The 22,594-nt window shown below is 36.6% G+C and overlaps 1 pseudogene; it reads right to left on the bottom strand.

Annotated features, from left to right (window-relative positions):
• Positions 1-15,885: 15,885 nt before the first annotated feature.
• The window catches only part of LOC100955051, a 17,844-nt pseudogene continuing 11,135 nt past the window's right edge, over positions 15,886-22,594 (bottom strand).

Below are 22,594 nucleotides of genomic sequence, written 5' to 3'. Positions count from 1 at the left end.
ATTACCAGTCCTAGACCAGGGGGCTTCTAGAAAATAGAATCTTCCCCTACCTCCAGTAATGTGACAGGTTCTCCACTGTGTAGAACAGTCTGCTACCCAGACAACCAGGTGTGTCACCTTCTCATAAATGTGTGAATTGAGAGGCATGAGGCAGATTCCTCCTCCCTGATTACTAACGCTTGAAATCGGACCTTTGGAACATTCCGTCCTTTATTAAAATGCAAATACTTGTTTGGATTCATTTATACCACAGTGTGAATCTTTTATTTCATCATTTTCAAGAAAATCAGTCTCTGAGACTTTAGTTTAATGTAGTTAGCACGGCAGGCAAAGCCCTTCATAATCTCTAGTCCCTAGCCTCACCTCCAACCTCAGTTACTCCCGCTCTTTAACCTAACATCTCCTACCACACTCTAGCCCAAACCAACAACTTCTCTGCAATAACAGATAACATGTTGAATATCATCTACTTATTCTCTTGGAATAACCACTATGCCTCTCTTTTTCACCTAATTCTTTGTCATCAGTCAAAATCCAGTACAGATGCCCTCCCCTTCCAATAAGCTTTCCCCTGCCCCTGGCCGCAACAGGGATATAATTTGGTTTAGGTGACCACCCCTGGTGCTGTTAGAACAGCCTGTGTGTTTGTCTAGCCTTCTTTTCATGTACTTAAACATTTATTAAACATATTATGTATGTTATCATCAGTTAGCATGTATTGTATTTCACTTACATACAAAATAGTATTATTGAATAATCACAAAAATTATAAATGTGGATGCTTAAAATATGCAAACAGTGCGCTAGATTATGAAGTGAAAATAGAATATTTGTATATCCTCCCACTGTGGTCTTAATCCCCAGATGTAAAACTTCTGTCAACAGTTTCTTGTGTGTTTTTCCAGAATTGTTTAATGCATATACAAAAATATCTGTATATGCTTTGTTTTCACACAGATGGGATCATACTGTTCTGCATCTTGCTTTTTTTTTTTTTTATTTTGGTCTATCTTGGAGTGCTTCCCATATCAGTGTACATATTTTTTTCTAATCTGTTACATAATATTCAAATGGTTGATGTGCCATGATTTACTTACCTATTGAGGAGACTGGGTTTGTGTGTGTGTGTGTGTGTGTGTGTTGTTATTTTGGTTTCTTGCTGCTGTTCTTGCTTTGCTTTGGTTTCCTTTGTTATTAGAAACAGTGTTGCAATGAACATCCTCTTAAAAATGTATATTTATTTATTTCTGTGAATATACCCTTAGGATAAATTCTTAGAACTAGAATTGCTGGGTTGAAGGATGTGGCTTTTACAATCTTGATAAATATGTCAAATTGCCCTCCAAAAACATATCTTCAAGTTCTACTTTGACTATGCTTAAGCATTACTGCATCTTTACATCCTCAAAAACATTGTTTTATAAAACTTCATCGTATTTTAAATCTGGTAGGGGAAAATTATAGCTCATTGTTCTGATTTGTCTTTAAATAATTGTATGCAAGTTAGAGTGGGATTTTTACATTTATTGAGCATCTATAGTTCTTTTTCTCTTAAAATTCTTTATCCAATTTTCTACATAGTCTTTTCCCTTCATGAATTATGAATGTTTTGGGTACCTCTTCCAAAAGTAGTCTGTTGTTCTGTATATAACACATATTTTTCTTTGTCATTTGCCTTTTAACTTGCTTATTTATTATTGCCATACAGAGATGATAATATTTCTGTAGTCAAATGTTATCAATCTTTTCCTTTATCGTATCCGCTTTTTGTATTAATAGCTTGCTTACATAGAAAGGTCTCTTTCCTTGCAAGACGATAAAAGCAACCACTGTGCTTTCTTCTAGTACCTTCTGCTTTTTCCTTCTTTTAGTATTTAGATTGTTGATCAATCTGGAATTTATTTCACTGTAAAGGTCAGGTAATGATCCAGACATTTTATTCAAGTGGCTAGCCAGTTTTTCAATCACGTGACTCTGAGCTCTTCCAAGGAAAAAAACCACACTTTATTAATCATTCTAACGCGGCATCCAACACTGTGCCTGGTACATAATAGCACTTGCTGAATACATGTAGAATAAATGCTAAATACTGTTTCAACTTATTGTGTTGGTGAACAAAGCCTGCTTAAAAACAATTAATAGCTTAGGTGTGCCACATTTTGCTAAGTCTACTGCTAACACAGTGGGAGACTCTTCTCATCAGCTACTGCCTGGTACCTGTAACCTCTTATCCAACCTAGATGATTAAAAAGGCCAGGTAGATGTGACTAGAGACTAATTAAATACTGCAGGCACATGGTGAAAGGAAACATAATAAAGTTCCATCTGGCCAAGAGGCCCCATACTCCATAATTACTAGTGCCTGAAATTCTATCTTTAGGACTTTACATCCTTTATTAAAATGCAAATATCTTGTTGAGCTGGGTTTCTTGATCCGTTCATACCACAGTGAGAATTTTTGTTGTCTGATTCAATGCATGCGCGCGCACACACACACATACACAGACATCTACGTAAACAAGTTTTGAGTGGCAAGGTAGAAAAGACATAAAGACCATCAGAGGGCACAAGAGAGATAACTGGGGAACAAGGAAGAAAGAGGAGTGCATAGAGAAGAGCATTTAAAACTCATGTTTTAACAATGACACTTTAATGTACTAAGCTGCTTGATCACAAAATACATCATCCCACTCACCTCTCTCTGAACCTTAGCAATCTAAATTCTTTGGACGTATTTGTAGGAGACAACTTAGATTAGAGAAAATCATATGAGTCAATTAAGGGCTGATTTGTTTGGAGTGTTTCTGAGAATTTTAGCTTGAAAGAGCATTCGGATATTACCTTTTCCTTTAAAGACTCTCAGAGGTGATTCTTGTGCCCAACGTGCTTTTCATCAACTATTGACTCCAAACTTAACATCCACCTGATTAAAAGTGCTTTGGGGAAGGAAATGATAAAAGAAAAAGGTCAAGATGAACCTCAACATCCCTCTAATTTGGGTTTTCAAATGCATATTGTCGAACTTCCTCCACCCCATTTTGCCTAGTTGAAAAGAAACCCAAATTTTAATGAGTATACTTGTAAGCCGGCTCAGCACCCCCGCCTGCACTTTGGGGTTTGACGTCAATAAGCAATGGGGGTTGAGAAAGTCATTTTCCTGATTTATTAGAATTGTTCTCTTTGGACCCAGGTCATTCCTCCCATGCCCTGGTCACATCAGTCTGAGCTTCTTCCATCACAAGCTGTTTTTCATTTCCTAGTTTGTATGAAAAATTGACCATAAAAGTCTGTACAAGCGCCGCTTGTTTATTGCTAATCTATCCCTGGAGTTGAGTGGAATACAATAACTAATGTACTCTGAAATTAAGGGACTGCCCTTATTAAAAGTGTAAATTTAATGGAAGGTGCAGAATTTGAGTTAATATTCATTCATGTATTAATTTGAATTACTGTTGGAGTCTTCCCTACAGAAACTCTGAGGGCAGAGTTTCTGAAAAGGCAAATATAGAAAGTCCCCAGGTTATAAACAAGATAGGTTCTATAAGTTTGTTCATAAATTGAATTAGTACATAAGTTGGAATAGGTACATTTATCTATTAACTGTAATAGCCTCCATTCATAAGTGTAAGTTATATGTCATTTGCGTGTCTGTAACTTGGGGACTACCTGTAACAGAAAGGAAAGACTAGAAAGGGACACTGAACCCTTTGGGAGGAGATATCACTAGGCCTAAAAAAAACCCAAACAAGAACTAAGGTAACACTAGAAAAAAATCTTCAGTTTAACCCCAAATTCATCTGAAATCTGGTCCTAGGACTGAGTGCTCAGGAACTACCAAATAGTTTATTAACCCTAGAAGATAATAATAATACTATTAATAGGATACTGATGATATTAATGACAATTTACATTTACTGAGCACTTACTTTGTGCCAATCACTCTATGCTTATTAACTCACTTAAGCCTAACATAACTTTAAGGAGGACTCTATCTTAATTTTACAGGGAAGGAAATTGAGGTTAAACCAGATTAGTAACTTACCCGATATTATACGACTAATAAGCAGAGCCCTCCACTAAAGTGAGAGCCAAGGCCAGCCATGATGCTCTCTTTCGATCTATCATGCTACTTAACAATAGGCTTGAACTGTTGTTGCATATGATCTCCAGGGCCTTTGGTGCACAGAAATCTGGATTCTGGACATAATTCTGAGCAGACTTTGACTTTCTGTATCTTGCTTTGCCTCCAAGAGGCCTGAATCCTTTAGCTCATCTGGGAGCCACATCTGCACCATTTCTTGCCACCTCCTTCTTCAGTCAACTGGTACAGATCAAGTAACAGAAGGTAAGGATCTGTCTCTTACATATCAGGCACTTGCCTAGGGACATTCACATTTTCTCTTCTTGCCCGACCTTTGAGGAAGACGTTATCATCTCCTTTTGACAGACAGGCAAGCTATTGCTAAGACAGGCTAAGAATGCACCTAAGACAAGTGACAATTTGAACATGAATCCTGTCAGACTCCAGAGCTTGAGAGGAGTTGTGAGACACAAATAATTTATACCTCTCCAGTGTGTTTGCATGTTAAAAGGAGACTTTCATTTTTTTCCAAAGGACCAAATGACTAAATAATGTAGGAAACCTCTGGTAAAAAGGACAAGGAGAGGAAGCATATGTTTTGGGATAAGAGGCCTCGGTCCCAGGGTTCTTTTCAGATCAACTCAAGCAGGTGCTTGCTCATTAACTTCCCCCACAATCTCCACTAACGTGCATGAAGATAACACTGGCTCAGCTGGTCCTGCCCCTGGTCTGCTCTTTTTCCTGCTGGGATTACTCTGCAAAACATGACAGAAATACAAAGGTCAGGCTGTAGCTCAGCTCCCTTTTTCCTAGCTCAGTCAGCCCCCTACATAAAGGCAGAAAATTCAACATACATTGGAAGAGTTACATGGAGATAGGGTGGAGTTTGCCTAGCCCCTCCAATTTGGGCAAAGATGTCTTGGAGAAATAATTGACCTCTCTAAGAACTTCTGTTGGTCCAATCCCAACTGGGACTCATATCACCCCTCTTCATTTAGTCACTGAGACCACCATAAAAATGAGGTTTTTCTCCTTTGTCCTTTCAACATTGATGAGTCATTAAGTAAATTTTTCATTTCTAATTTCAATAAATTAGAACAAAGATAAAGACACAGACTTGCGAAAGTAGAGAATTATATTTATCCAGTCACTTAATGAAAAATGTGTCATTGAAGCTTTGCAGTACCTAAGCACTTAGAGCACTATAGATTAATTTTATTAAGTTGTTTTGCCTTTAGGGTACCAAGCACCCACTCTCAGTTTTATTAAACGGGAGCCCATCAAGAATATATGTTAATTTTACTGTGAATCTGAAATTTTCAGCTGCAAATCACTTCTCCCTTTGTTTTTAATGAAGCCACAATGACACTGCAAAACACTCTCTCCCCATCGCCACCAAACTCCCTGACCATTACCACTTCCAATATGATATAACTCCATAAATTTTTAAGATTTAAATGTTTATGAGTTTGAATTTCAAAACTATCTTTTTCTTTGTTCCTTTTATTTATTTCAGGATATTAGGGGGTGCATGTGTGTGGTTTAGATACTTTGTTTTCTGCACAAAATGAGTCAAGGTTATAAGTGTGCCCCTCTGCCAGTGTGCACAATTACCTAGTAAGTGGAAATTTACCCATTCCCTCCTCTTCTTCCCTCCCAGCTTGATTTTCATTGACATTTACTTCCATATGTGCACTTAACTGTTTATCAAGCAGTTGCAACCTCGTATTGAGTACATGTGTTTGCTTCTCCATTCCTGTGATATTTCACTTAGAAGAATGGTCTCAAATTTCCATCCAGGTTGTCACAAAAGATACTAGATTGCCATTTTTCTTTATGGCTGAATAGTACACCATAGTATGTATATACCACAGTTTACTAACCCATTCACATACTGGTGGGGACTTGGCCTGTTTCCACATCTTTGCAATTGGGAAATGCACTTCTATAAACATTTGAGTGTAGGTGTGCTTTATATAAAATGGGCATTTTTCCTTTGGGCATTTACTCATCACCGAAATTGATGGGACAAATGAAAGCTCCACTTTAAGTTCTATGAGGTATCTCTGTACAGTTTTCTATAAAGGTTATACTAGTTTGCAGTCCCACCAACAGTGTATAAGAGTTCCTTTCTTTCCATATGCATGCCAGCAGCCATTGTTTTGGGACTTTTTAATATAACCCATTCTCATTGGAGTTACATTTTCCTAATGATTAGAGATGTTGAACTTTTTTTTTTCCCATGGGTTTGTTGGCTGTTAGTATATCTTCATTTGAAAAGTTTCTGTTCATGTCTTTTGCCCAGTTTTTAATGGGGTTGTTTGGTTGTTTCCTGATGATTTGCTTGAGTTCTTTGTAGATTCTGGTTATGGGCCCTTTATCAGAAGTATAGCATGCAAATATTTTCTCCCATTCTGTGTGTTGTCTATTTGCTCTTTTGATTGTATCCTTGGCTTTGATCAAGTCTCATTCATTTATTTTTGTTGTTGTGATTTCTCTTTGGGTCTTCATGGATTTTTCAGTAGGCCAATATCTATATGAGTTTTTCCAAGATTTTCTTCTAGGATTATTGTAGTCTCCTGCCTTGGGTTTAAGTCTTTTATCCATTGTGAGCTAACTATTACTCAAAGTGATTTATAGATTCAATGCAATTTCCTTTAAAATACAAACTCTGTCTTTCACAGATCTATAAAAACAGATCAATGCTTTGTATAGAACCTGAAAAGACCCTGTATAGCCAATACAACCTTATATGATAAGAACAATATAGGAGGTATCACCTTACTAGACTTCAAGCTATGCCATAAGGCTATAGTCATCAAAATAGCATGATACTGGTACAAAAAGAGAGACATAGACCTATGCATCAGAACAGAGAACTCAGAGATTTAATCATCCTCATATTCTCATCTAATATTTGACAAAGCAGATAAAAAACATACACTGGGGAAAAGAATTTCTGTTCAGTAAATGGTGCTGGGAAACTGATATCTGTGAAAGACTGAAATAGGATCTGTACCTCTCACAACTCACAAAAATTAACTCTTTATCCCTTTTAAACAGAAACTCCAACCATAGGTCTCTTAAATCTGTGCTCTATGAAAGCAATCACCCCACAAAGTTGTCCAAGATTTTGGCACATTCTGCATTGTGTCTGGATTAGATTCAGAGTTTAATATCAGAAAACTTTAAAACTGTCTGCCAGTCAGTTTTTAAGGTCTATTAGAATCACTCCCTTTGCACAAGGGCATTCCTCACAAACCATCATCTTATGGGTGGCTAAACTTTGTTCACAATTTAACAGCTTATATGAAGCACTTCCTAGAAAGTCATTTCTGTATGGTAGGTGTTTATTTAGTGAAGAGATAGAATGTATGACTATAGCCAGCCTGTTACTATAGAAAGTGATTAAGGTAGACTAGGCTCAGATGTCTGGTTTCTCCTCCAGCCCCAATCCTCATAAATGGAAGAAAATATGTATTCGAAATTAATATCTTCACAACATAAATTAAAAATAAGAAATGTATTTGCATATTATAAATGTGGGAGAATCCTTTTGAGTCAAAAGGTAGAGAGAATAAGATTAATGGGGAAAAGCAAAGCCTAAAACATAGGTAGTAGAAGATGGCTGAATAAGGTGGCTATGACTAGAGATGTTCTTCTAGCCCAGAGACAGGGTGAAACAAGTGGTATTTGAAAGTTGTGGAAAAATCATTAATTGTTAGGGTACCCATTTTAAGCAGCTGAGTGGTTTTGGCCCTTAATCCTCCTCTGCCTAATGGTAGCTGTTAGTGGGTTGCATAGGTGGTTTCCCCAAGCTAAAACCTTATTTTGGACACTTGAGCTGGAGAATGAAGACAGATACTCAAGGGGTTAGCTACACACAGGAGAAATAGGAAGCTCATCCAAACCCAGAAGATGAGCTACTTCCACATTCTACTCAGAACTATGGTCTGTTTTTCTCAAAATATTGATGAGTGTACAAACTATGAGGAAAAAATGTCGTCTAGAGGCAAACAGAGGTTCTCAAAACTCAAAGGGAGCACTAAGAAAAAAATTGCAAACATTTAGGGGAAACCAGTACTACAAAATGGAGTCACCAATATCAATAATTGGGACTAATGCCCAAGTAAACAGAGGAACTAAGAGATAAAGAAGAGCAGAGAAAATCAAAAGTGAAATTGATCTAAAAACTAATAATAGCATAAAATTTCCCAAAGTTGAGAAAAGACAAAAATCTTCAAATAAAAATCACATGCCATTTACTGGGAAAGATAGCTTAATAAATTTTTAGCCATATCTAAGATACATCCTGATGAAATTCCAGAACTCCAGGGATAAAGAAAATGAAATATGTGAGAGTTTCCAAAGCAACAAGCAAGCTACCTCCACAGGAAGAAGGACCAAGGCAATACCAGATTGCTGATCAGCAATACACAATGTTAAGAATTAGTAGTGGATTGGCTTCAAATTTATGAGAAAAAATAATTTGGAAGCAAGAACATTATACTAAGAAGGAATAAAATTTAACTTGGAGGGGTGAGGGCTGTTGAAAATGGGAAACATTTTTCAGACATTCAAAGACAGATATTTCACCAATTGAAATGTATCTTTAAATGAACTACCTGCTGATGTCCTCTAGCAAAATGAAAAGTGAATCTGAAGGGATGATATAAAGTAAAATAAACAATTATGAGAAAAGGAACTAATAAAATTTATAACTAAATCTAAATAATTATTACTATTAAAAATATGGAATTAAATCCCAGATTATCTCAAATGAAAATTATAAGGTTTTAAAGAAAAGATAAAAGGATGGTAAATATTGCCTTGGTTGCTATCTTTTTAGGATGAATATATAATTAACCATAAATTCTTGAAATATATGGAAAATAAGTGTTTGAGTAATTTTTAAAAATTCACTATTCTTTTTTTTGTTTGTTTGTTTTGTTTTTGCAATTTTTTTGCCAGGGCCAGGCTTGAATCCTTACCTCCAGTATATGGGGCTGGTGCCCTACTCCTTGAGCCACGGGCACCACCCACAAATTCCCTATTCTTTTAATGGCTGTCAGTGATGTTGTTGACCACTCCAACACCCAGGCACAGAGACAAAGAAAATTAAGGAGAAGGATGAAGTGAGAAAAGTTGAAGGAGAAGGAAGTGCATGAGAAGAAAATTCACATGGAGAATAACCAACAAAATAATTCTGGCAACATGAAAAACTAGAACAGATCACCCCAGTACACACCAAGGGATCTTGAGGCAGTTGCCAGAGAACATCCCACCTATAAAGAATTATGAAAATGAAAGAAAGGGATGTAGAGTATGGATGGCAAAAATGTTCAAGGAAAAATGGAAAACCACCAAAAGAAAATCCCAAAATTGACCCAAGAAATGAATGAAAGACATGATGTAATTAGAAAGGATATATTAAAGCTTAAGGAATTTAAGAAGTCATTTAGGAAACTTAAAGATGCAGTAGAATGTACCAATAACAGATTAGACCATGGAGAAAAAAGACTCTCACAGCTGGAACAGAAGGCTCTTGAATTAACTCAGGTATTTAAAGAGGTAGAAAAGAAGAGAATAAAAGCAGAGCAATATCTTAGAGAATTATAGGACTCCATGAAATGTACAAACACACAAATTATAGATATCTCTGAAGGAGAAGAAGAGTGACCTAATGGTATAAAAGCCTTACTGGGAGATATCAGACCTGAAAATTTGCCAAGCGTCACCAAAGATTCTGACACACTCCTTTTACATGGATACAAAAACATGGGTCATTTCAATATAAACACAGTATCTCCTGAACACATTGTAATGAACCTGACCAAGGTCAAGATGAAAGAGAAAATTCTGCAAGATCAGGAGTAAGCACCATTTGACCTACAGGGGCCAATCCATCAAGGTGACAGCACATTTCTCAGTTGAAATTTTGCAAGCCAGAATACATTAGGCTCTGACAATTAACATACTCAAAGAGAACAACTTCCAACCTAGGATACTCTATCCTGACCAACTATGGATACTCCATCCTGACCAACTATGCTTCATATTTGATGGAGAAATGAAATATTTTACTGACAATGAATCATGGAGGAAATTTGCCACTATAAGACCAACTCTACAGGAAATACTCAAAGCCATGCTACACATAGACCATCACAATGGACCACCAGCAAAGCAAAGGTACTCAGAAATGAATGCTTTGACCAAAGCCTAGCTTCCACAGTGATCTAACTGATGAAAGTAGGTGACAGACCTCCACAAAACAAGACAAATAGTACCTCACCAAATTAATCATTCTTAATAAATGTGTATGGCTTGAATTCCCAACTGAAGAGACACAGGCTTACTGACTGGATAAAAAAAGCACAAGTCAACTATACATGTCTTCAAGAAACACATCTAGCCTCTAAGGACAAAATGACGCTCAGGGTAAAGAGTTGGAAAATAACATTTCTGGCAAATTGAAAAGAGAAGAAAGAGAGTTGCAATTTTATTTGCAGAGACAAGTGGATTTAAAGCAACAAAAGTAAAGAAAAACAAGGATGAACACTATATACTGGTCAAGGAAGCAATACAAGAAGAAGATATATCAATTCTAAGTATATATGAACCCATGGAAATGCTTCCAGATATATACAAAAAACCCTAACCAGTCTGAACAATATGAGATCCTATAACACCAGAATAGCATGGGACTTTAACACTCCACTTACAGAACTAGACAGACCCTGTAAACAGAAACTAAACAAAGTTAACAAGTGACTAAATGCAACCTTAGAATAATTAAGTTTAATAGACAAGTACAGAACATACCATTCCAAAATTATTGAATATATATTCTTCTTGCCAGCTCACGTATCATACTCCAAAACTGACCATATGTTAGAACACAAATCAAACCTCAATAACATTAAAAGAATAGAAATTATACCTTGTAACTTTTCAGACCACAAGGGAATAAAGTTAGAATTAAACTCCAACAAAAACCTTCATCCTCACACAAAGTCATGCAAACTAAACAAGTGAAACACAGCTGGGTCAAGGAGGAGATAAAGAAGGAAATCATTAGACTCCTTGAACATAATGACAATGCAACCAAAAGTTATCAAAACCTGTGGAATACTGAAAATGGACTCCTAGGATGGAAATTTATCACATCAGATGCCCATATCCAAAAACACCAGAAAGAATGCCCATTAACAATCTAATGAACCACCTCAAGGAACTAGAAAATGAAGAGCAATTCAATCCCAAACCTAGCAGAAGAAAAGAAATAACCAAAATTAAATCAGTAATAAACTAAATTGAAAATAAAATAATTATTCAGAAAATTAATGAAACAAAAAGTTGATTCTTTGAAAAGATAAACAAAATTAATAATCCTTTGAACAGATTAACTAAAAACAGGAAAGTAATATCACTAGTAACCTCAATCAGTAACAAACAGAAGAAATAACAACAGATTCCACAAACATACAAAAGATTATCTCTGATTACTACAAAAATAACTATGCCCAGAAATTTGACAATATGAAGGAAATGGACCAATACCTGGAATCACATAATCTTCTTAGTAAAGTATCACAAGAATGGAAAAGCAAGTATCCAATGTACTGAATACTAATATGAAACTAGTAGATGAACAAATACATGCCCACATGAAAGAAAACACAATTAAATTCAAGGGGGAGTGGAAGGGGAGAGGGAAAGTGGGAGGAGGTTTGGTAAGCTCTCATCTAGTGGGCATATTGCAAGGGTATATGGCACACCTCCTGGTGAGAGGCACAACTACAACCTGGACTTTACCTAACCAAGGCAAACAATGTAGCCTAGTAATATGTATGCTCATATTAATCTGATAGAAAAAAATAAAATGCAACTATTCTATTAAAAAAAAGAAGTTAAGTGTAACCACTAGAACATGAGATATAATGTAAAACTTCCAAAAATACTAATATAACAAATATTGAAATACAGAAATGCTACAAACACCATAAATTGGGGGGGGACAACATGAATCATAGTAATAGAAAAGGTTAAACAAGATAGTAAGATAGTCACAAATATCAATAATTATATTAAGTCAGAATAGGTTGCATTCCCTTATTTCATAATAGGTAATCTTAGCTGGGCGTGCTGGCTCACGCCTATAATCCCAGCACTCTGGGATGCTGAGGTGGGTACATTTGCTTGAGCTCAGGAGTTCATGACCAGCTTGAGCAAGACTGAGACCCTGGTCTATAAAAAATATCCAGGCATTGTAGTGAGCACCTGTAGTCCCAGCTGCTTGGGAGATTGAGGCAAGAGAATCACTTGAGCTAAGCAAGTTTGAGGTCTCTGTGAACTATGATGCCATGGCACTCAACCCCAGGGTGACAAAGTGAGACTCTGTCTCCAATAAAATAAAATAATAGGTCACCTTATATTGGACAAATAAATAATATCTAACCATATCCTGTCAAAAAGAGACACACTTTAAACAAAATGAGCCATGAAAGTTGAAAATAAATGAATGAGAAAGATACATGAAGAAAATAAAGTAGGTGTAGCAAGATTAATATCAGGTAAAATGAAACAAAGATAAAATTTAAAATGAACAAGAGGGATATTTGATATTGGTATAATTAACCAGGAAGATATACTAATCACAAGACTATTCATAAAAATATAATTTTGAAATAAATAAAATAAATATGGATAAGAAAACAAGAAGAAATTGGTAATCTGCAACATTAATGAGAAATCTCATACCTCTCTCAGAAACCCAGCAACAGATCAAATTGAAATAGAAATAAACACAAAGAGAATTTGGAGGACAAAATTAATGAGTTTCATATGATAGCTGTGTACCTGAATGTATCCAACAAGCAAGGAATTGACACTTTATAAATGCATATGGAACATTCACAGAATTTGACTATGTGTAATTATATATAAAGCTACAAAGAAAATCTCAACAAATTTATAAAAGCAGAAAACATTAAGGCTGCCTATGCCAAATTCATATCAACACAATTAGAAATTAGCAACTATTGTTAACAAAAAAATTTTAAAGAATATCTACATATTTAGAAAAAATTCCTTCTCAGTGTCTTCAGGTCAAAAAAATTAAAATTAACAGAGCAAACTATTCAGAAATAGACAATAATGAAAGCACTGTATAGTAAAACCTATGAGCATGCCAAAATGTTAAGAAAAAACAATGAGACTACCTCAGAGAAAGTAGAAAGAACATAAATATGTAAGCATAAATTAAAGAAACTTTGACAAGTACAAAACAAAACAAAACAAAAGGGATAATGCTGGTCCATAAAACCTAAAAAAGATTATTTTAAAAGGCAACTAAAATAATTAATAGTTTGAAGAAGTCTTATCAGGGAAAACAGAAGTTATAAATAAACAATGCTTGAACAATAACTAAAATAAATAATATCTGGAAGATGCTTAATGTTAAATGTAGTTATGTATAATTTTCTGACAATACAATTTTGAAAATCAATAATTAATGAATTATTTTCTAGGAAAATATGAATTGCTAAAATTGAATCAAGAAGAGGTAGAACACCTGAACTGACCAACAATCAGGAAAGTAGTCACAGTTTTAACACCTAAAACAAGGCAGAGGGCCCAAAGGTTTAAATAGACAACTTGTATCACATACTCAAGGAACAAATCATTTTATGCACCATGAAATGTTCTTGAATATAAAGAAAGAGGGCAATATTCTCAAAGCTTTAGAGTCTAGCATAATTTCAATTCCAAAAAATTGGACACACAGCAGAAAAAAGAAAACTATGGGACCAATCACGCTTAAGACAGATACAGAATATTAACTAGAATATCAGCAATTCAACTGTAGCAGTATATTAAAAGAAAAATATACTGTGAGTTACAGCCAATGAGGCTTTTCCTATGATGTAAATGTGACTTAATATTAAGGGACTTATTAATGCAACCTACTACATTAATAGATTGAAAGATAAAAATTATACGATCACCCTCATAGATGCCGCAAATTATTTCACAAAACTGGCTGTTCTCAACATGAAACACGCCACTCTAGCAGATCTTATTTTTGTATTAATAAAACATTACCATTTTCATTCAGCGGATTGAGCTTGTGGTTGTAATGTAGTATTTCCCAAGTGATGCTCTTCCTTGTTAATTACACCTCACTGACTATTTCAATCTAGTACTTCTAGTTAATTAATCTTAGGAATTTTCACTCTTTTCATTTCTTTCTCCAATTCTCTACTTGTTTTTATTGTTTTGGAGTTTAATACCTTACAGTTTATTTGATTTGTTCACTAAAGCTTTATTAGTATTTTTTCCATCATTCCTCAGAGTTCTTATATACAATTCAAACCTGTTTCCATTCTTTAAAACTTTCAAATTAGCATTTATGTGATATAATATGTAGACTCCTACAAAAAAAAAAACTCACTTTTTTTTTTGTTTCAAAAATCAGTAAAACTTTATTTGCCCCCATTCTTTTGCCATAAATGAAAGCTGGAGAAAGTAAAAATGTTTTGTGTTTATAAGATAAATGGCCTCTTTACCCAGAGATCAAAACTTCAAACAAGGGCCTCATTGTTTTTTCTTAACATCTCTGAACGTCATTTTGGCATACTCATAGGTTTTTCTATACAAGAGTCAGCTCAGAGTATGAGTGCCCTTCCCCCATATACTCTGAGCTGACTCTTGTCATCTTAGAAAAAGTCATCATTATGTCCACTGGCCAGTGACCCTATATATGGCCAATTCAAGTTAAAGCCCAAGAGATCAGACTCATCTGTTTCCATAATATAAAGTCAGACAAAAGCTACACCAAAGGTCAAGAGTCTGTATTTTACAGGACACAGGAACCAGGTGGTCACTTACAAAAAAAAAAAATTCATTTCAGGCACAACTTTTTAATTATTACTTTGTTTTGTTTTGTTTTTATATCAGTAAAAGAAATTGAGTTCTAGAAGCTTCAGTGATCTAGGCAGCACCAAATTGTGCATTCATATTTTGGGGGCTTTTATTTAAATACATCTAATTGTCACACTCCCAGCTAACCTCATTTGCGTGAAATTTTGCACCATACATACTAGTTGTAGGAAAGTTATGCCCCATCCTGGGGCAGGGGGAACAACTACTCTAAAAGATAATTTTCACTGAAATCTAAACAAACTTTGTTAAGTGGATTGTGACAAAATTATAAATGGTATGAAAAATAGCATTTTAACATTTGGCCATGAACTTCAAGAAAATGGTTTGCTTACAGAATTTTTTTTAATTTTGAAAAAGTAATATATTCTACGCTCACATGGTCCTCAGAATTAAAGCATAATGAACAGAAAAGGAAAAGAATGCGACTGAGTGCTAAGACAGAACATCTTGCCAGAAGTAATTAATGAAGATAGAGTATATACTAAATACCAAGTGCAGAATTTCATAGGGCCAATAAGATAACAGTCCATATTTTGCACTAACATAGGCGAAGTGGATTTTGCAATTATCAGTTGTGTTAAGTTAAATGCACCAAATAAATCTTCTAACATTGATACTATCAGGCACCACCTTAAGCTTTCCAGGCTGCAACTGTGCATAATTTTAAAATGGTTTACTTAAATGTATTCTGTTTTAAAACATTACATGAGGAAGATGCTAAAACTGGTGCAATAGCTCAGTGACAGAATAAGTATCCCAGATTTGGGGAGGAAGAAAAGGGAGATATACAGAACCCATCACCAGAATCCCCTACCAACATGATCATTGTGGATTAATGAAGTGCTTTGTGGATGTAGTTAGTCAATGACACCAGCTTGATAGATCTTTCTTTCTGTGCCAAATCCCATTGAATTACCTTGTCCCCTTGGCTGATGAAGAACCATTAGGCAAGGAGCGCTGGCATCATCCAGGGTAATGTTCTTCAAGTGATTGACCAGCCTATCAGTTCTAGGGAGTGGCAAAAGCTCTGGGGCTGTCACAGACTTACCAAACATTACAGACGCTGTGCTTGCCTGTGTGCTGATTAAGAATCACTGAGAACTCCACCACATTGCCTGTAGCTCAATGACATCCTGAACTTCTTTCACGTGGAAAAGGGGCTTCTTGCTATCTCCTACTTCAAATTAATGAAGCCAAACAGATCTTTTGCATACTCTACTGTGGCCCTATGCAAGGATGTGTGGTTATAGGTCATAGTCTATGCGTTTTGGTCCAGGACACAAATTTGGAACATGACACTCTCCCCTTTCTTCAGGCAATCTCCCTCCTTTGTCAGCCATCCCAAGTATGTCAAATGGATCCCCTTTCATCTTCCCCTCCTCCACAATCTCAATCATTCCTTGCTACTCAGCCTGTGTTGGAACAACACTCCTTAGGAGACAAATAACTATACCAGAGTAGGTGGTGGGATCAGCTTCTCAATATTGCCATTCACTGAGTGTGTTGTGTTCACTTTTTCTGCACTTATTTCTTTGCCTTTGCCATTGGAAAGGCTATCCTCAACCACGTCCCCCAGTTCCAGGCTATCAACATTATCGGAGAACTCACTGTAATATAAAAAGATTTCCTTATCATGATTGGCTGTTTCAATAAATCCAAAATTATCCTTCCGAGTTTCTAAATAACTCAAGAGCCTCTCAGAGTTGAAATTATGACCTAAAAGTTGTACACAAGGTGTAATCTGCCGTCCAGGTCTCAGTCACTAATACTAAATTCAACTTTATCTCTTATTTGAGAAGTAGATCCATCCACATCCTTGGCTTGAAAAGCTATAGTCAGTTTCACCCCACAATCATCATAAGCAATAATGCCATTCTCAACCTCCTTCTCTTTGCCTATATTTGGGCTGGTTGTTTTAGGATTGGAAAAAATGTGCCTTCTTTTTCAATAGTGCCCGGAAAATGATGATCTGAATGGGAATAGAATGAAACTATGCCCTGGGGAAGTTTTTTTAATTCTAATAGCATGATTTCTTGGGGGAAAAAAGCATATCAGGAACCACAGTAAACTCTACTTCATCTGCAACATGGAGCTGGTTCCCATCCAGAATTTCACAGAAATGGAAGAACATATAAGCATCACAATCAACACACTTAATGAACCCAAAATCTTTCTGATGGTGGCAATCAAACCCATTTCTCTGGCTTCATTAGTGAAATGAAATGTATTTGATAAAACTTCTATATTGGTCACTCCTTCCAATTGGTTGTGTTGATCTGTTGAAATAGCAAACTTAACATGGTCATCTTCCATTAAGGTTACCTTAGATTTTGATTCTTTGTCTCCAATGGGAAGTTCTTTAGGAATCATAAAGTCAACCTTGATGTGTCTGGGCAATGGATCATTCTGGATTTTACTGGGTAGTTTAGAGATAATTTTGTTTATAAAAACTCACTTTTTAATAACAGTCTGTATCAACATCAATATAATTATAATCACTGAATTGTTAGAAATTCACTGGCTGGATTGACTCCCCAAAACTTTAGATTTAGCTGAATTTTCAGGAATATCCCTGAGTATTTTACATAGACCTAATTAACACCCATATTATGAATGAAAATTTTAGGTAGAGTTGTAAGAGAATAAAATATTCTTTATTTTTGAAAGGTGTAAATATAGAGCAGATATCACATTTAATGATGAAATGGAATAATTTCTATAAAAGTAGAAACAAAAATAGATGCCCACTATCTTTGCTTTTATTTGACATTATACTGGTAGTCCAAGCCAATTCAATGAAGCAAAAAATAATTAAGAAATGCAAGTATTAGGAAAAAAGGGACAAAAATGTAACTGTTTATCTTTAAAAGGCTAAATAAATTAATAAAAATTTACTAGAATTCTTTTTAATTTCTAGGGCCAAACATGGTGCCTGACACATTTCGTAAGCACTCAAGTAATATTTATTGAATGAATAAATACATAAAATAAATAACCAACCAATTAGGAAAAGTAACAGGAAATTTTCTTATTCCCAAGGAAAATTTTTTTATTCCCGAGAGGAATAAATAATGAAATAGTTAGAAAGAAATAAAATAAAATGTATTCAAACCACATTCAAGACCTATGTAAAGAAATTCTAAACTACGGGAGGTCTTAAAAGTAGAACTGAGTAAGTGAAGTGACTTATAATGTTCTTATAAATCACTGTTATAAAATGCCATTTTGTCCAAATTATTCTGTAAATTACATACGTTTACAACCAAAAGCCAGGTAAAAATGTTTATAGAATTTCAAGCTGAATCTAAGGTTCATCTGAAAAAGAAACTATGAAAATAGCCAAGATAATTTTGGAAAAGAAAGCAACAAAAAATGAAGGACTTATTCTGTCAAGATACAATATGTTAGAAAGCTACAGTTATTCAGGTAGCATGGTATCGATGCAGATGTACCTATAGTCAAAGAGATCAATGAAATACAACATAAAGTCCTAAACTATATCCATGTAAATAAATGGAAATTCAGTACCTGATTAATAAAGAAGCATCACAAATTAGTGGGGAGAGAATAAACTCTTCAATAATAGTTGTTAGGATACTTGGTGATTAGGAAAAAGATGTGCATGGATATTTATGTACATATATACATGTATATACATTGAATATATATATATATATACACATGAGGTCAGACAATTAAGTTCAAGAACTCATCCTAGAAAAAGCACTACATACCTCAGTTTTGAATATCACTACAGGCACTTTCGAAGTGCTCCCCCTGGGCCATCTGGTGACCATAGTGATATTCAGCAATGAGGTATAGCACTTTTCCTAGGATGAGTTCACAATTTTAATTGTCAGATCTTACGTATGCACAAAGAAAGAGATATGAAGGCAGAGTCAGAAAGAATCAGAGATTCCTATTTCAGAAGGATTAAAGAACACTATTAAAAAAACTTTTTTTTCCTTTTTTTATTAAATCATAGCTATGTACATTAATGCAATCATGGGGTACAGTGTGATGTTTTCATATACAATTTGAAATATTTTCATCACTTGTAAACTTAGCCTTTATGTCATTTTCTTAGTTATTGTGTTAAGACGTTTATATTCTACTTTTAGAAAGATTCACTTGTACCCTTGTGAGATAAACCATAGAGGTGATCCCTCCAATCACCTTCCCTCCAACCATCCCTTTCCCTCCCCTCCCCCTCCCCATAAAAAAAAGTTTGGGGGTGAGGGGCAAGATGGCCAAGAGGTGCCAGCCTCTGACAGAAGCTCTTATCCAGAGGGAAGGATAATGTCCGGAAAATACCCAATAAAGTTGCAGATTGGGAGCCCAGCTGAGAGAGAAGAGTGATATCTGCAGGACACCTCTGTGGAGGTAAGTTGAGACTCCAAGAAAGCAATTTACAGGTACATAATACATCCCGAAGGAAAAGTGTCCATCCCCTCCCCCAAGAAAGTTGTGTCTCTTTGTTTTCTCTTCATCTGCTCCTGTAAGTTTTCTACAGGCGAGTCATGAACTGAGGACCTATTATCTCACCCCACATGTGAGAACCATAGTAAGGGGGGTGTACTTCCCTAGAGGGACCCTGCTGAGATTCTAAACACTCTCTCACCTGGCAGAAAAACTGAACAAACGTTTTCACTGCCATTTTAAATTTCCAGTCCACCCTTCCCCCCTTGCCTACAGAGACAGTGAGGGGGAGCACAAGAGTAGTGTCCCCCACTCCTGCAAGAACAAGTGTCCAGTCCCAGTACGGCAGCCAGAGACCTGCTAGACCCATGTGCATTCAGTGGGTGGCGGTGGAGGAGTCCCCCATTCCAGGCACCCACGTGGGAGGCCCCAGAACTGCTTGCTAGAGGTGTGCATGCCCTGTGGGTGATGGCAGAGGAGTCCACTGCTCCAGGAGGGCCCATAACTGCTTGCTAGAGACACATGAACCTGCGGGAGGGGGGGCGAAGGAGTCCCCCACTCTGGGCAGGGCCAGAACAGCTTGCAAGAGCCACGCACACCCTGCAGGTGGTGTCAGAGGAGTCCCCACTCTGGACGGGCCCAGATCTGCTTGCTAGTGCCATGCACATCCCGAGGGCAGTGGCGGAGATGTCCTCTGCTCCAGGTGGGCACAGAACTGCTTGCTAGAGCCACATGCACCTTGTGGGGGTCAGTGAAGGAGTTCCCCACTCCAGGAAGACCCAGAACTGCTTGCTAGAGACATGCACATCCCACAGGCAACGGTGGAGGAGTTTCCCGTTCTAGGCACCTATGCCAGGTGGGCTCAGAACTGCTTGCTAGAGCATCACATGCCTGCGGGCAGCAGCGAACGAGTCCCCAGCTCCAGGTGGGCCCAGAACTGCTTGATAGAGCCATGTGTGTACTGTGGGCAGTGGTAGAGGAGTTCCCCACTCCAGGCACCTGTGCCAGGCGGGCCTACAACTGCCAGAGCTGGATGCTCCCAGCATCCCTGGCCAGCCGCCTGAGAACTATGAGAGGACGGTCAGCTGAGAGAGAACCATACTAGAATGGTGGTACCCCAAGGTGAAGAGTAGCAGCCCCAGCAGTGGGAACAACAAGGCCCACACCCCTGAGGCTCTTCCCAACAGACATGCTCTGCCTCTCTGGGCAACCAGAGAAAGCAGGCATCTTCTCCAGTGGAGGCCACTGACTGAACCATTCTGGTATGGTCTCCACACGGTGTAAATTCTGCATGAGGCGGAATCAGTGGGAAAACTCTGGTAATTCAAATAAGCAGAGTAGATCAACTCCCCCAAGGAAGGATGGGGCAGATACCATCCATAAACAGATGGCTGAGATGTCAGAAATTGAGCTCAGAATTTGAATAGCAAATAAGATTAACAGAATGGAAGAAAGGAGGGAATAAGAATTTCAAGAAATTATTCAAAAGATATCTCAAAATTATTCAAAAGATGTCTCAAGAATTCAACGAATTCAAAGAGAAAATGACCAAAGATTTTGAAACACTGAGGCAAGAGGTTGTAGCCCTCAAAGATCTGAAAAATATGGTATAATCTCTTGGTAACAGAGTGCAAGAGACAGAAGAAAGGATCTCATATGTAGAAGACAAAGCTTCTGAATATGTCCAAACATCCAAGGAGAATCAGAAAGGGAAAGCAAAAACGGATCATTATCTCACAGAGCTCTGGAATAATTTGAAGAAAACTAATATTTGCCTCATAGGAATCCCTGAAGGCGACGAAGTTGCTTCGCAAAACACAGAGGCTCTTCTGTATGAAATTATGAAAGAGAATTTTCTAGATATGTCAAGAGATCCTGAAATTCAGATTGCAGACAGCTTCAGAACTCCAGCACGACTCAACCCAAATAAGACATCCCCCGACACTTCATAATTAACTTCACTAAAGTTAATATGAAAGAGAAAATCCTGAAAGAAGCAAGACATAAGAAAACCATAACCTACAAGGGGAAGAATATTAGAATATAGTAGATCTCTCTGCCAAAACCTTTCAGGCAAGAAGAGGGTGGTCATCGACATTTAATCTCTTAAAACAAAATAACTTTAAGCCCAGTATCCTGTATCCAGCTAAACTGAGTTTTATTTATGATGGAGAAATTAAATACTTTAATGACATCCATGCATTGAAGAAATTTGCCATAACTAAACCAGCTCTCCAGGATATTCTCAGACCTATCCTTCATAATGACCAGTGCAATCCTCCACCACATAAGTAAACTCACACAGAAGCTTTTGATCAAATTCCAACTTCCACAGTGGCAAAAGGATTAAAGATGTCCCCTGGACTTTTGAAAAACTCGATACTCAAAATTATACCGGGTTTATCAATATTTTCAATCAATGTGAATGGCTAAAATTGCCCTCTAAAGAGGCACATCCTGGCTGACTGGATACAAAAACTCAGGCCACATATCTGCTGCATACAAGAATCCCATCTTACCCTAAAAGACAAATACAGACTCGGGGTGAAAGGATGGTCATCTATATTCCAGGCAAATGGAAAGCAGAAAAAGCAGGTGTTGCGATTTTATTTGCAGATACAATGGGCCTTAAATCAACAAAAGTAATCAAGGATAAAGATGGGTACTTTATATTTCTTAAGGGTAATACTCATGACGATGAGATTTCAATCATCAATATTTATGCACCCAACCAGAATAAACCACAATTTATAAGAGATACTCTAATAGACATGAGAAACTTGATTTCTCCCAGCTTCATCATAGTTAGAGATTTTAATACTCCTTTGGCAGTGTTGGATAGATCTCCAACAAGAAGCTTAGCAAAGAAATTTCAGATTTAAACTTAACCATTTAGCATTTGGATTTAATAGACATCTACAGAACATTTCATTCCAACAAAATTGAATACACATTTTTCTCATTGGCCCATGGAACATACTCCAAAATCGACCACATTTTAGGTCACAAGTCTAACCTCAGCAAATTTAAAAGAATAGAAATTATTCCTTGCATCTTCTCCTACCATCATGGAATAAAGTTGAACTCAGTAACAACAGGAATCTGCAGACTCATACAAAAACATGGAAGCTAAATAACCTTATGCTA

This window comes from Otolemur garnettii, unplaced genomic scaffold, assembly GCF_000181295.1.
Source record: "Otolemur garnettii isolate 467f Iridium unplaced genomic scaffold, OtoGar3 scaffold00109, whole genome shotgun sequence".
Lineage (NCBI taxonomy): Eukaryota > Metazoa > Chordata > Mammalia > Primates > Galagidae > Otolemur > Otolemur garnettii.
The sequence above is the reverse complement of the archived record's forward strand: the minus strand, read 5'-3'. Positions and strand labels throughout refer to the sequence as shown.